The sequence below is a fragment of the Mobula hypostoma genome, chromosome 3 (genome assembly GCF_963921235.1).
Source record: "Mobula hypostoma chromosome 3, sMobHyp1.1, whole genome shotgun sequence".
NCBI lineage: Eukaryota > Metazoa > Chordata > Chondrichthyes > Myliobatiformes > Myliobatidae > Mobula > Mobula hypostoma.
Genome location: NC_086099.1, coordinates 127142719 through 127154667, shown reverse-complemented (window position 1 = coordinate 127154667; position 11949 = coordinate 127142719). Strand labels below are relative to the sequence as shown.

The 11949-nt window shown below is 43.8% G+C and overlaps 1 protein-coding gene across 1 annotated transcript in view; it reads left to right on the top strand.

Moving 5' to 3' along the window:
• Positions 1-11949, top strand: part of LOC134343535 (synaptotagmin-6-like) — a 486430-nt gene that overhangs the window by 30522 nt on the left and 443959 nt on the right. The window lies entirely within an intron of this gene.

Genomic DNA, 11949 nt, shown 5'->3' with positions numbered 1-11949 from the left:
CCCCGGGGACTTATCCGTCCTAATGTATTTTAACAACTCCAACACCTCCTCTCCCTTAATATCAACATGCTCCAGAACATCAACCTCACTCATATTGTCCTCACCATCATCATGTTCCCTCACATTGGTGAATACCGAGGAGAAGTACTCATTGAGGACCTCGCTCACTTCCTCAGCCTCCAGGCACATCTTCCCACCTTTATCTCTAATCGGTCCTACCTTCACTCCTGTCATCCTTTTTTGCTTCACATAAGAATGCCTTGGGGTTTTCCTTTACCCTACTCACCAAGGCCTTCTCATGCCCCCTTCTTGCTCTTCTCAGCCCCTTCTTAAGCTCCTTTCTTGCTTCCCTATATTCCTGAATAGACCCATCTGATCATTGCTTCCTAAACCTCATGTATGCTGTCTTCTTCCACCTGATTAGATTTTCCATCTCACTTGTCACCCATGGTTCCTTCACCCTACCATTCTTTATCTTCCTCACTGGGACAAATTTATCCCTTACATTCCGCAAGAGATCTCTAAACATCGACCACATGTCCATAGTACATTTCCTTGCAAAAACATCATCCCAGTTCACACCCGCAAGTTCTAGCCTTATAGCCTCATAATTTGCCCTTCCCCAATTAAAAATTTTCCTGTCCTCTCTGATTCTATCCTTTTCCATGATAATGCTAAAGGCCAGGGAGCGGTGGTCACTGTCCCCGAGATGCTCACCCACTGAGAAATCTGTGACCTGACCCGGCTCATTACCAAGTACTAGATCTAGTACGGCGTTCCCCCTAGTCGGCCTGTCCACATACTGTGACAGGAATCCGTCCTGGACACACTTAACAAACTCTGCCCCATCTAAACCCTTGGAACTAATCAGGTGCCAATCAATATTAGGGAAGTTAAAGTCACCCATGATAACAACCCTGTTATTTGTGCACCTTTCCAAAATCTGCCTCCCAATCTGCTCCTCTGTATCTCTGCTGCTACCAGGGGGCCTATAGAATACCCCCAGTAGAGTAACTGCTCCCTTCCTGTTACTGACTTCCACCCATATTGACTAAAAAGAGGATCCTGCTACATTACCCAGCCTTTCTGTAGCTGTAATAGTATCCCTGACCAGTAATGCCACCCCTCCTCCCCTTTTTTCCGCCCTCTCTATCCCTTTTAAAGCACTGAAATCCAGGAATATTGAGAATCCATTCCTGCCCTGGTGCCAGCCAAGTCTCTGTAATAGCCACTACATCATAATTCCATTTACGTATCCAAGCTCTCAGTTCATCACCTTTGTTCCTGATGCTTCTTGCATTGAGGTACACACATTTCAGCCCTTCTACCTTACTGTCTTTACACCGTTTATTCTGCTTCTCTTTCCTCAAAGCCTCTCTGTATGTTAGATCTGGCTTTACTCCATGCACTTCTTTCACTGCTCTATCGCTCTGGGTCCCATCCCCCTCACAAATAGTTTAAACCCTCCCGAACCATGCTAGCAAACCTACCTACAAGGATATTGCTCCCCCTCGAGTTCAGGTGCAACCCATCCAATCTGTACAGGTCCCACCTTCCCCAGAAGAGATCCCAATGATCTAATAATCTAAAACCCTGGTCCCTGCACCAACTCCTCGGCCACGCATTCAACTGCCATCTCCTCCAATTCTTACCATCACTGTCACGTAGCACTGGCAGCAATCCTGAGAACGTCACCCTTGAGGTCCTGTCCTTCAGCCTTCTGCCTAGTTCCCGAAACTCACACTTCAGGACCTCGTCCCTCTTCCTGCCTACGTTGTTGGTCCCAACATGTATCACGACTTCTGGTTGCTTTCCCTCTTGTACCAGGATGTCGTGCACCCGGTCAGAGACATCCCAGACCCTGGCATCCGGGAGGTAACAAACCATGCGGGTGTCCTTCTCACGTCCACAAAATCTCCTGTCTGCTCCCCTGACTATAGAGTCTCCAATGACGACAGCTCTCCTCTTCTCCGTCCCACCCTTCTGCACCACAGGGTCAGACTCAGTGCTGGAGGCCCTGCCACCGTGACTCACACCTGGTCGGTCGTCCCCGCCAACAGTATCCAGGACGGTAAACTTATTATTCAGGGGCAAACAACAGGAATTCTGCAGATGCTGGAAATTCAAGCAACACACATCAAAGTTGCTGGTGAACGCAGCAGGCCAGACAGCATCTATAGGAAGAGGCGCAGTCGACGTTTCAGGCCGAGGTCTCGGCCTGAAACGTCGACTGCGCCTCTTCCTATAGATGCTGTCTGGCCTGCTGCGTTCACCAGCAACTTTGATGTGTGTTGCTTATTATTCAGGGGAATGGCTACAGGGGTGCTCTGCACTACCTGTCTGCTCACCTTCACTTTCCCCGCTCTGACTGTCACCCAACGACCTGCTTCCGACAGCCTAGGTGTGGCTACCTCCCTGTAGCTCTCACCTATGACTGCCTCATTCTCCCTTATGAGTCGAAGGTCATCCAGCTGCTGCTCCAGATTCCTTACACGGTCTTCCAGCTCGCCCAGCCGTATGCACTTCTGGCAGATGTGACTCTGCGGGAGAGGGGAGTTCCCCCAAGACTGCCACATCTCACATGAGAGGCACATCACCGTCTCAGAAGACATTGTAAAAACTAACTGCGAGCTAGCTTGTCCTCCGCCTCTTCTCGTCGAATCTCTCGAGTCAAAGCCTCAAAGCTCCACTGCTTCACTGGCCCACTCACGCTCTGGTCGCTTTCCACTGGCCGCTCCGCCTAAGCTATCCCTCTATTTATCTGTTTGAGCTTTTCAAAATGTTTGGTCACCTGATCTCGACTGCCCAATCAACCAATACGTTTACAGTGTTACTCAAATATTACTGAAAACTAAGTTCACAACACTCCTCTCTGTTTAACTATAAATGCCAACTCAGTATTGAATGCATCTCAACTCAAATATGTAACATATTGTTCTCTAGTCTAGTCTAGTCTATATAGACTATATAATACAAATACCATATAGGTATCCACAGCATAGTAAATTTTAAATTGTCCCATTCAGGGCTAAAGAATTAATTGCTATGGAGTGTATTTTACTCTTGTGGGAATGATGTATTTTCTGACAAGAGGCAGGAGGGACTTGTGGCTGTGAAACAATCTCAGGTTCTGGGGCCTCCTCTGTGGTGGTTGTAGGAGTTGACTCTGGGTCCGCTGGAAGTGTTTCTGACAGCTCTGGTCAACTTTCTTCTCGAACAATTGACTTCCGTCTTCTCAACTGATCAATGTGTTGCCTCCAGATGATATCAGATGCAATCTCCACCATGTAGGAGAGTGATTCAGTTCTGTCTTTACCCTTTCTAAGTACCCATTTTTGATCACCTCTATAGTCCCTCACCAGGACTGCTCTCCATGAGTGAAACATCAAACCTCCTTGTTTGAGGAGCCCTCAATTTGTCTCAGCTGTTTGTGCTGCATAATCCTTCTGAGATTGGGTTTGAGGAGATTCAAGCATGAGCGCAAAAGATGACCCAGGAGAAGCACAGCTGGTGAGTTGTTGTCTGTGGCGTGTACTGCATTGTGATATGCAAGGGGAAAATTGGAGAGCATCTGATTCAGTGTCTGTGTAGTGTGTTCAGCTGACATTGATCGCAGTGTGTTCCTTAGACTCTGGACAAACGTTTCCGCTAGGTCATTTGTAGCTGGGTGGTATGGTGCAGATATAATATATATTATTCCATACATTTACAGGAATGACTGAAACTGTTCCATAACAAACTGTGGTCCTCTTTCACTGACTAAGTGTTCTGGTACACCAGACCTGGAGAAAAGGCTTTTCAACATATCAACAGTGTGTGAAGCTTTAGTAGCAACTTTTGGGAACTCTTCTGGCCACTTCGTAGCTGCATCCTATACTCCCAATAAATTTGTGCCCATGAATGAATGGCCTGGCAAAATCCACATGAAACTTCTTCCAGGACAATGCAGGCCATTCTCAGGGATGGAGAGGCACTGCTCTTGGCATCTTCTGGACGTGATGGCAAGCTGCTCATTCCAAGCCACCGGACAAAGTTCTAAGCCAATGCTTCCATTTTCACCATGCTAAGATGGCTAGCATATAGCTCCTTCTATACTTTAGCTCTCAGCTTGGATGGTAAAACAACTCTCAATCCCCACTTAAGGTAACCTCCATCAAGGGGAAGTTCACCCTGGCACTGGTAGTAATGGGGGAACTGGGATTTTTGCTGCACATTCCAGCCATTTTGGGTTGCCATGTAATCCTGAGACAGTGAGGGGTCTTCTCTTGTTTCCCTTTGGATCATCTCTGCTGTTACAGAGAGATCTTCAATTTGTATGAGGAGTGATCTCTTTTGTAAACTTTTTCAGGAATTTCCTTTTCCGAGGGTAAACAGGACAGCCCATCAGCATTCACCTGACTTGTTGTCCTCTTCAACTCTATTTTGTAACATGTCCTCCCTTGTAACACCCTTCTGTGGATTGAAAATGAATATCAATGGTTGATGATCAGTAACTAGGGTAAACTTTCTCCCATGCAGGTACTGATGGAAACATTTACAGCCCAAACCAGACTCAAGGCTTCTTTTTCAATCTGTGCATAATTTTTCTCTGCAGCAGTAAGGGAACATGATGCTAAGGGAACGAGGCGTTCACGTCCATCACTCATAACATGTGACCTGACTGCACCTATACCATAATGCGAGACATCACAGGAAAGCTTTACTGGGATGTTGTAGATCATAATGTGTGAGTGCAGTGACTGACATCACCGTTTTCTTTGCCTTTTGAAAAGCCTCCTCCTACAGCTTTCTCCATTGCTATTTCTTTCCCATCTGTAATAATGAATTAAAAGAATGGAGCACAGAAGCCAGGTTTGGCAGGAGCCTGTTATAGTAACTGACAAATCCTAAAACGGACCAAAACCGTGACGCATACTTTGGCCTTGGGACATTCACCATTCCTTGAATTGTCTCAGCACAATTGTGTAAATCCTTGTCTGTCAGTCAGTGGTGTAACAACAGTAAATGTTGCTTGGTTTAAAGAATTCGCTGCTGTTGCATTGCGTTCTCAGCCCATAATCTTCTAAGCTTTATAACACTGTCTTGAGATTTCAGAGATGCTCATTGCCATCCTCACTGGTAACAATGATGTCATCCAGATAACACTGATTGCAGCTCCTGGTTCATAGCTTTCTGCCAGAGTGTAGGTACAACTGCAACTGCAAAAATAAGCCTAATATAATGATATAGCCCGTTGTGAGTGTTTATGCTGAGAAACAGTTTTGGACTCTTCTTCCATCTCCAACAGTAGGTAGGCCTCAGCTAAGTCCACTTTGCTGAAGTGTTTTCCTCCAGAAAGGTTTGCAAAGATATCCTCTATCCTGTACAGAGAGTATTGATCTACTTTCAGTACTGGGTTGATGGTGACCTTAAAATCAACAGAGATCCTGACAGACCCATCCTGTTTAGCTACTGGCATGACTGCCCATTTGCTCCACTCAGCCTTGGAAAGACCTCCTTCAGGGTCCGTGTGCTCTAGGTCACTGGCTGCTTTATTGTGGAAAGAATAAGGTACTGGATGAGCTTTTTAAAAACATGGGTGTGGCCTTTTCATTTAACACCATCTTAAGCTTGATATGTTTGAGTTTTCCACTGGCATCCTTGAACTCTGCTGTGGCATCATCCAGTAGCTTTCTTCATTCTCTTTCAGTTGACTCTATTGCTGGGGATCTGGCATGCAAATGGTAGATAGATCTCCAATCAAGTTGTGGTTGTTTCAGCCAATCACAACCTCACAATGTTGACTCTCCCGTTTCTACCACATACACGCCCAATATGACTTGTTGGTTGTTGTATTTCACTGCTACGAATGTCATTCCCACAGGAGTTATCTTTTCTCCAGTTTAAGTTCATAGTTCGATACCTGAAGGCTTCAGTTCAGCATCTTTGAAATGCTGTTCAAATTCATTTTGGAATGATGGAAAAAGGTGAGCCAGTGTCCAATTTAATTTTAATTCATTTGACATTAACTTCTGTTGTATGCCACATTACTTGTCTCTTGTTTGTTTTCATATTGTAAATCTCAAGGCTACACTGTCCAGTGTCACTCTCATAATTATCAAATTATTCATCAACAACATGCATATTACAGCTCTTTATAAAACTGAAAATTGATTTTTTTTACTTGTTTCTCTTCTCTGTACAGTTCTTGTCTGCCTGATATGTTCTTTGTATGAGTCTTACTTTGTTACATTTGCTGCAAGTTTCCTCTTCGAAGATGCAGTGATCTGGTATATGTGAGTCTCTGCCACAATGGTAACATAATTTGTTTGGTCAGGTAGGTTTCTTGTTAGACATTGCAATTTTGTTCACAGCCAATTTCATTCTCGACTGCAACTCAACTGCATCTCTGGCTGCTGTTTCTATTGATACATCGATTTCAAATGATCTTTTAAATGTGGGTTTAGCTTCAGTTAGGAGCCAATTTTTGAATATTTTCTTGTAAGATTCCAGAAACTGAACTAACAATATTTAGACAATCTCTTCAATTCAGCCAAGTGTGCTGAAATGGACTCCCTTTCCTTTTGATTCCACTTATGAAATCTAAAACATTCTGCAATTAACAATTGTTTTGGTTCTAAATGTTCCTGCATTACATTCATGATATCAACAAAGCTCATCTTTTTCTGGTTTGGTTGGAGTAGACAAACTTCAAAGCAGACTCCTTGCCTCTCCACCTTTTGCACTCAGTAACACTGGCACTCATTTTTCATTGGCTATTTAATTTCCTTCAAAATGTGGCTCAATTTGTTTAGTATACATCATCCAGTTATCTGTTGTGCAATGGAATTCATCTATCTTCTGATGTCTTTTTATTTATGATTATTATCACCTGGTACTTACTGTTCATGAAACTGTGGCCAGAACCATTGCTTGTTAACTTTGTCCATTTTCTGCCTTTTTTTTAAACCTTTATCATTTCTGTCCCCTTCCCAAAAAAAAAAACACATGCTCCACTTTTTTTTTACACTTAACTGTCTTTCTCCACTTCTGGGAAAAAAAAGTGCTGCACTTCAACAGGTAGGTAGTCATCTCAGGTTCATTTTAAAACTACCTCGTCACCACTGTTAAGTTTTGGAACTCCAGGAATTAATCAAAAGAATAACATGGAAACCCCCAGGTGCTCATGTCTGCTTAGCTTCTATCCTTTTCTTCAGTGACATGCTCACATGTGCCATTGTGGAGTTATGATGTACGCCATTCACGTACTTTTTACATATATCCTGTAATGAATTACGTAAGCAACAAGGGGGGGAGGGGAGAGGGAACATTGACTCAGACCATGAGAGGCCTGCGTCGGGCATTTTCACGCCTTACAAAGCGCAGATTGGAAGTCTGTGTGGGACGTCACTCTTCTCACAGACAATAGAGCAATGTGTGGCTAAGTGCCTTGCTCAAGGGCACAAACACGCTGCCACAGCTGAGGTTCGACCTTCAGGTAGCTAGATGAACACCTTAACCACTTGGCCATGTGCCCAAGCAACAAAGAAATCTTAATCAAACGACATATTTACAATATTACTCAAATTTTACTAAACTATCATCTAGTAGTGCTTACATCCACATTGACAAAGTGCTTAGAGAGGGTGATGAAGAAACATATCAGCTCCTGCCTGATCAGCAACTTGTATCTGCTCTAATTTGTTTACCAGAGCGCTCTTCACTTCAGTCTGGAACATGTGGGCAACAAAGATGCTTACATGAGGATGCTCATTATCGACTAAGTTCAGCATTCAATACCATTATCCTCTCAAAACAATCAATAAGCTTCAGGACATTGGCTTCATTACCTGCTTGTGTAATTGGATTCTCGATTTCCACACTTGCAGACCCGTTAGTCCCTCCACAATCTCCAACAGCACAGGTGCACCACAAGGCTGTGTGCTTAGTCGCCTGTTCCACTCACATTACATTTATGACCGTGTGGCTAAGCACAACTCTAATACCATATTCAGGTTTGTTGTCATCACCTCTGTCAAAGGCCAAATGAAAGGTAGTGACAAATCTGCAGAGAGGAAGGAGATTGAAAATCTGGCTCTGAAGTGTCACAAGAACAACATCTCACTCAATGACCAAGACGAAGGAGCTGATTACTCACTTCAGGAGGAGGAAACCAGAGATCCATGAGCCAGTCCTCATCGAAGGATCAGAGGTGTTAAAGGATCAGGAACTTTAAATTCCTCAGTGTTGTCATTTCATAGGACCTATCCTGGGCCCAGCATGTCAGTGCAATTATGAAAAAAACACAGCAGCAACTCTGATTCCTTAGGAGTTTGCAAAGAGCTAGCACGTCATTTAAAACTTTGACAATCTTTTATAGATGTGTTGTGGAGAGTATATTGACTGGCTACACCATAGCCTGGCATGGAAACACCTTGGCCCTTGAAAAGAAAATCCTACAAAACATAGTGGATATGGCCCACCCATCCACTATGTAAAGTCCTCATCACCATTGAGAACATCTACATGAAATATTGTTGTAGGTAAGTAGAATCCATCATCAGGGACCCATACCACTCTGGGTATGCTCTCTTCTCACTGCTACCATCAGAAAAAAAAGATGCAGCAAACTCAGAACACACAACACCAGGTCAGGAACAGTTATTGCCCCTCTACCATCAGGTTCTTGAACCAGAGGGGATAATTTCACTCAACTTCACATTGAAACGTTCCCACAACCTATGAACTCACTTCCAAGGACTCCTCATCTCATGTTCTTGATACTTATTGCTTATTTCTTTATTATTATTAATTCTTTCTTTTTGTACTTGTACATTTTGTTGACTTTTACACACTGGTTGATTGCGCAAGTCGGTACAGTCTTTCATTGACTCTATTATGGTTATTATTCTATTACAGATTTATTGAGTATGCCCACAAGCAAATGAATCTCAGATTTGTACATGGTGAAATGTATGTACTTTGATAATAAACTTATTTTGAACTTTGAACTGTGTTTTTGTTCAGTAGTTTGTGAAATTTTAGAATTTTCTGCCTCTGGTGGCAGTGGATATTCTGTGGCTCAGTGTCAACACTGATGTCAATAGATCTTTAGATTTCAAAGGAAACTGAGTGAGGAATGAATTAAAGTTGAGAAATTAACCATCATCATATTGGAAGGCAGTCCAGAATAATGGAACTCTATTGACCTATACCATTACTATTTGTTACGTTTTTATCTTCTGACATTCCTGCTTTTGGAAATGGTCAGTCAGCGTTCAGGCATTATATTGGATTATTTATGATATTTGATGCAGATCCAAAAGTCTTACGTATAGATTATGTTTAATTTTTATATTGTATTGTAGAAGGATGTTGAGATTTGCACTTTGTTGGACACAAATTCTTTGTGCAGAAATATTTTAAGAAAATTCATGACAATTTGAAAGAGCAAGGTTGAACTGGCTCAGATTGTAATTCTGGAAACATCAATACCTTCATACCTCTTAATAACATAATTTGTTCTTCTCAGCATTTGATTGAGAATAGTCAGCAGATAGTCTGATTTGAGATAGTTGGCATGGTATGATGCAGGTCAGGTCACACCTCACAAGCCTGACTGAATACTTTGAGGATGTGATGAAGCTCATAGATAAAGGTAGAGCAATGAAGTGGGCTGCTTTGGAGAACTGATCCATGACTAGCAGAATGGTAATGTTCCCATCTGATGGAGCCAGTCCAGTGAAGAAATCCACCAAGTGGTGGAACCAGGGGCAGTGAGGCACATGCAGTGTGCAGAGCAGACCAGTAGGATGCTAAGATTTTATTTTGTTCTGGGCACATGTGAGACTGGCTGAGACAAAGTCGTGGACATCTTGAGACTTAGATGGCCACTGAAATCATCTCCTTATGAATTCCAGGGCCCGTTGAATCCCCGGGTGGCCTGCCAGATGGGAAAAGTGACCCCACTCCAACACTCTGAAGTTCACAGTGGCAGGGACAACCAGCCAATTGGGAGGTCCCCCACCTGTGCCCAGATCCAACCCTTTGGCGGCCCCCACCTGTTTCTATTCTCCAAATCACTAGAGCAGCATGTACAGAGAAGGATGGGCTCTGGATTGCCGTTGTCCTCGGAATTGTCAGGAGAGAGCATTAGCCTTGGTATTCTTGAAGCCAGGACATTAGATGAGAGTGAAATTAAACTGGGTGAAGAAGAGAACTCAATAGGTTTGACAGGAGTTGATTCTCCTGGCATCACAAATGTAGGAGAGGTTTTAGTGTTTTTTCTATACCAGAAACAGGAGCTCTGCTCCCTCCATGCAGTTTTGTCATTCCTCCACGGCCTCCTTAACAACCAGAAGTCCTTGGTTCCCAACATCATAGTTACACTCTTCAGGAGTCAAGTGATGGAAAAGAAAAGGACAGGGGTGCAGCTACTGAAGAACGTTGGGAAAGTCCAGCTCCAATGTCAATATCAGAGGCATCAACCTTGATTATGATGTGATGGGATGTGTCTAGATGTTGCAGCACTGGGGAAGTGATGATGTGCTGTTTTAACTCTGAGAATACTTTGGCTGCTTTACATGACCACTGGAATCCTGCAGAGGTCTTCTTGGTGAATGCTTTTACGGGAACCATGATGGAATTGAAGTTTATGCTAAAGCAGCGATAACAGTTTGTAAACCCCTCACCTGACCATCGATGGTTTGGGCCATTCAGTAACTGCCTGAACTTTACATGGCTCCATTTGAACACTGGAAGGGGTGAGAATGTAACCCAACAATGACACCTGCTCTTTGTGGGACTCACACTTCCCTGGCTTGGAATAAAGTGATTCTCAGGGAGTCATTTGAGAGCCTGCCAGACATCTTCATGGAAAGAGCAGGAATAGATAAGAATGTTATCCAAATACACTAAAGCAATTAGATCCAACATGTCCTTGGGCACATTGTTGACCAGGGTCTGAAAAATAGCAGAGGCACTGGCTAAACCAAATGGCATCACAAAATACTCATAATGACTAGTAGGAGTGTGTTGAATACTGTCTTCCACTCATTCCCTTCTCGGATGCAAACTAGGTTGTAAGCATTGTGCAGATCTATTTTAGAGAATCTGGTTGCTTCCTAGTGACGTTCCAATACAGAGTCATGCGGGGGAAAGGGTAGCAGTTCTTCACCAAAATGTTGAAGGGCTGATAATCAAAGCGGGGAACAGGGCTTGTCATCCCGCTTACTCACAAAAAAATAGATGCCGCACCTGCTGTCTGGCTAAATCCTAAGGTCAATGTCTCCCTGAGGTATGCTTTCAGGGTAAGAGAGGGGAAAAAGTTGGTCCCTTGAAGGTCTAGAGCTTGCTACGAGGTCAATGGTGCTGTTGTATGGTCAGTGTGGAGGCAGGGTGGCGGCCATCTTCTTACTAAAGACCTCAAGAAGCCCAGCACATTTAGCTGGAACCTCAGGCCCAGAGATGGCAGAGGCCTGAGATGGACACTGGCAAGCATGCCATCCCCACTTTTGGATTGCCCTTAGGGACCAATCAATCCATGATTGCATCAGTGGCCATTCAGATGAATCAACAAGATAGAAGGGGAGCTGTTCCCTATGGTTGCCCTCTAGCACAAGTTGGAGGGGTACTGTGGAAAGGTGGACCTTACTGGTATGCAGGAGCCCACCATCCAGAGCCTTTATCAATCTTCTCTCTCAGTTGTTGAGTGGGAACTCCCCATCTTTGAGCCTGAGAGATGTAAAGGTTCTTGGCTGCCCCAGAGTCAATAAATGCCGGAAGCTCATGGGTTTGTGACCCTCACAACAGGGAAGCAGGGAGCATTACTTGTTGAGGGGAAGATGCTTGCAACGAGAATCAACTCGTTGGAATTCCACTTCTTCAACTGGTTCCAATGCTTCTGTTTATTATCAGAGAAATTACACAGTAAACAACCTGAGATACTTGCCTTCACAGACATTCATGAAA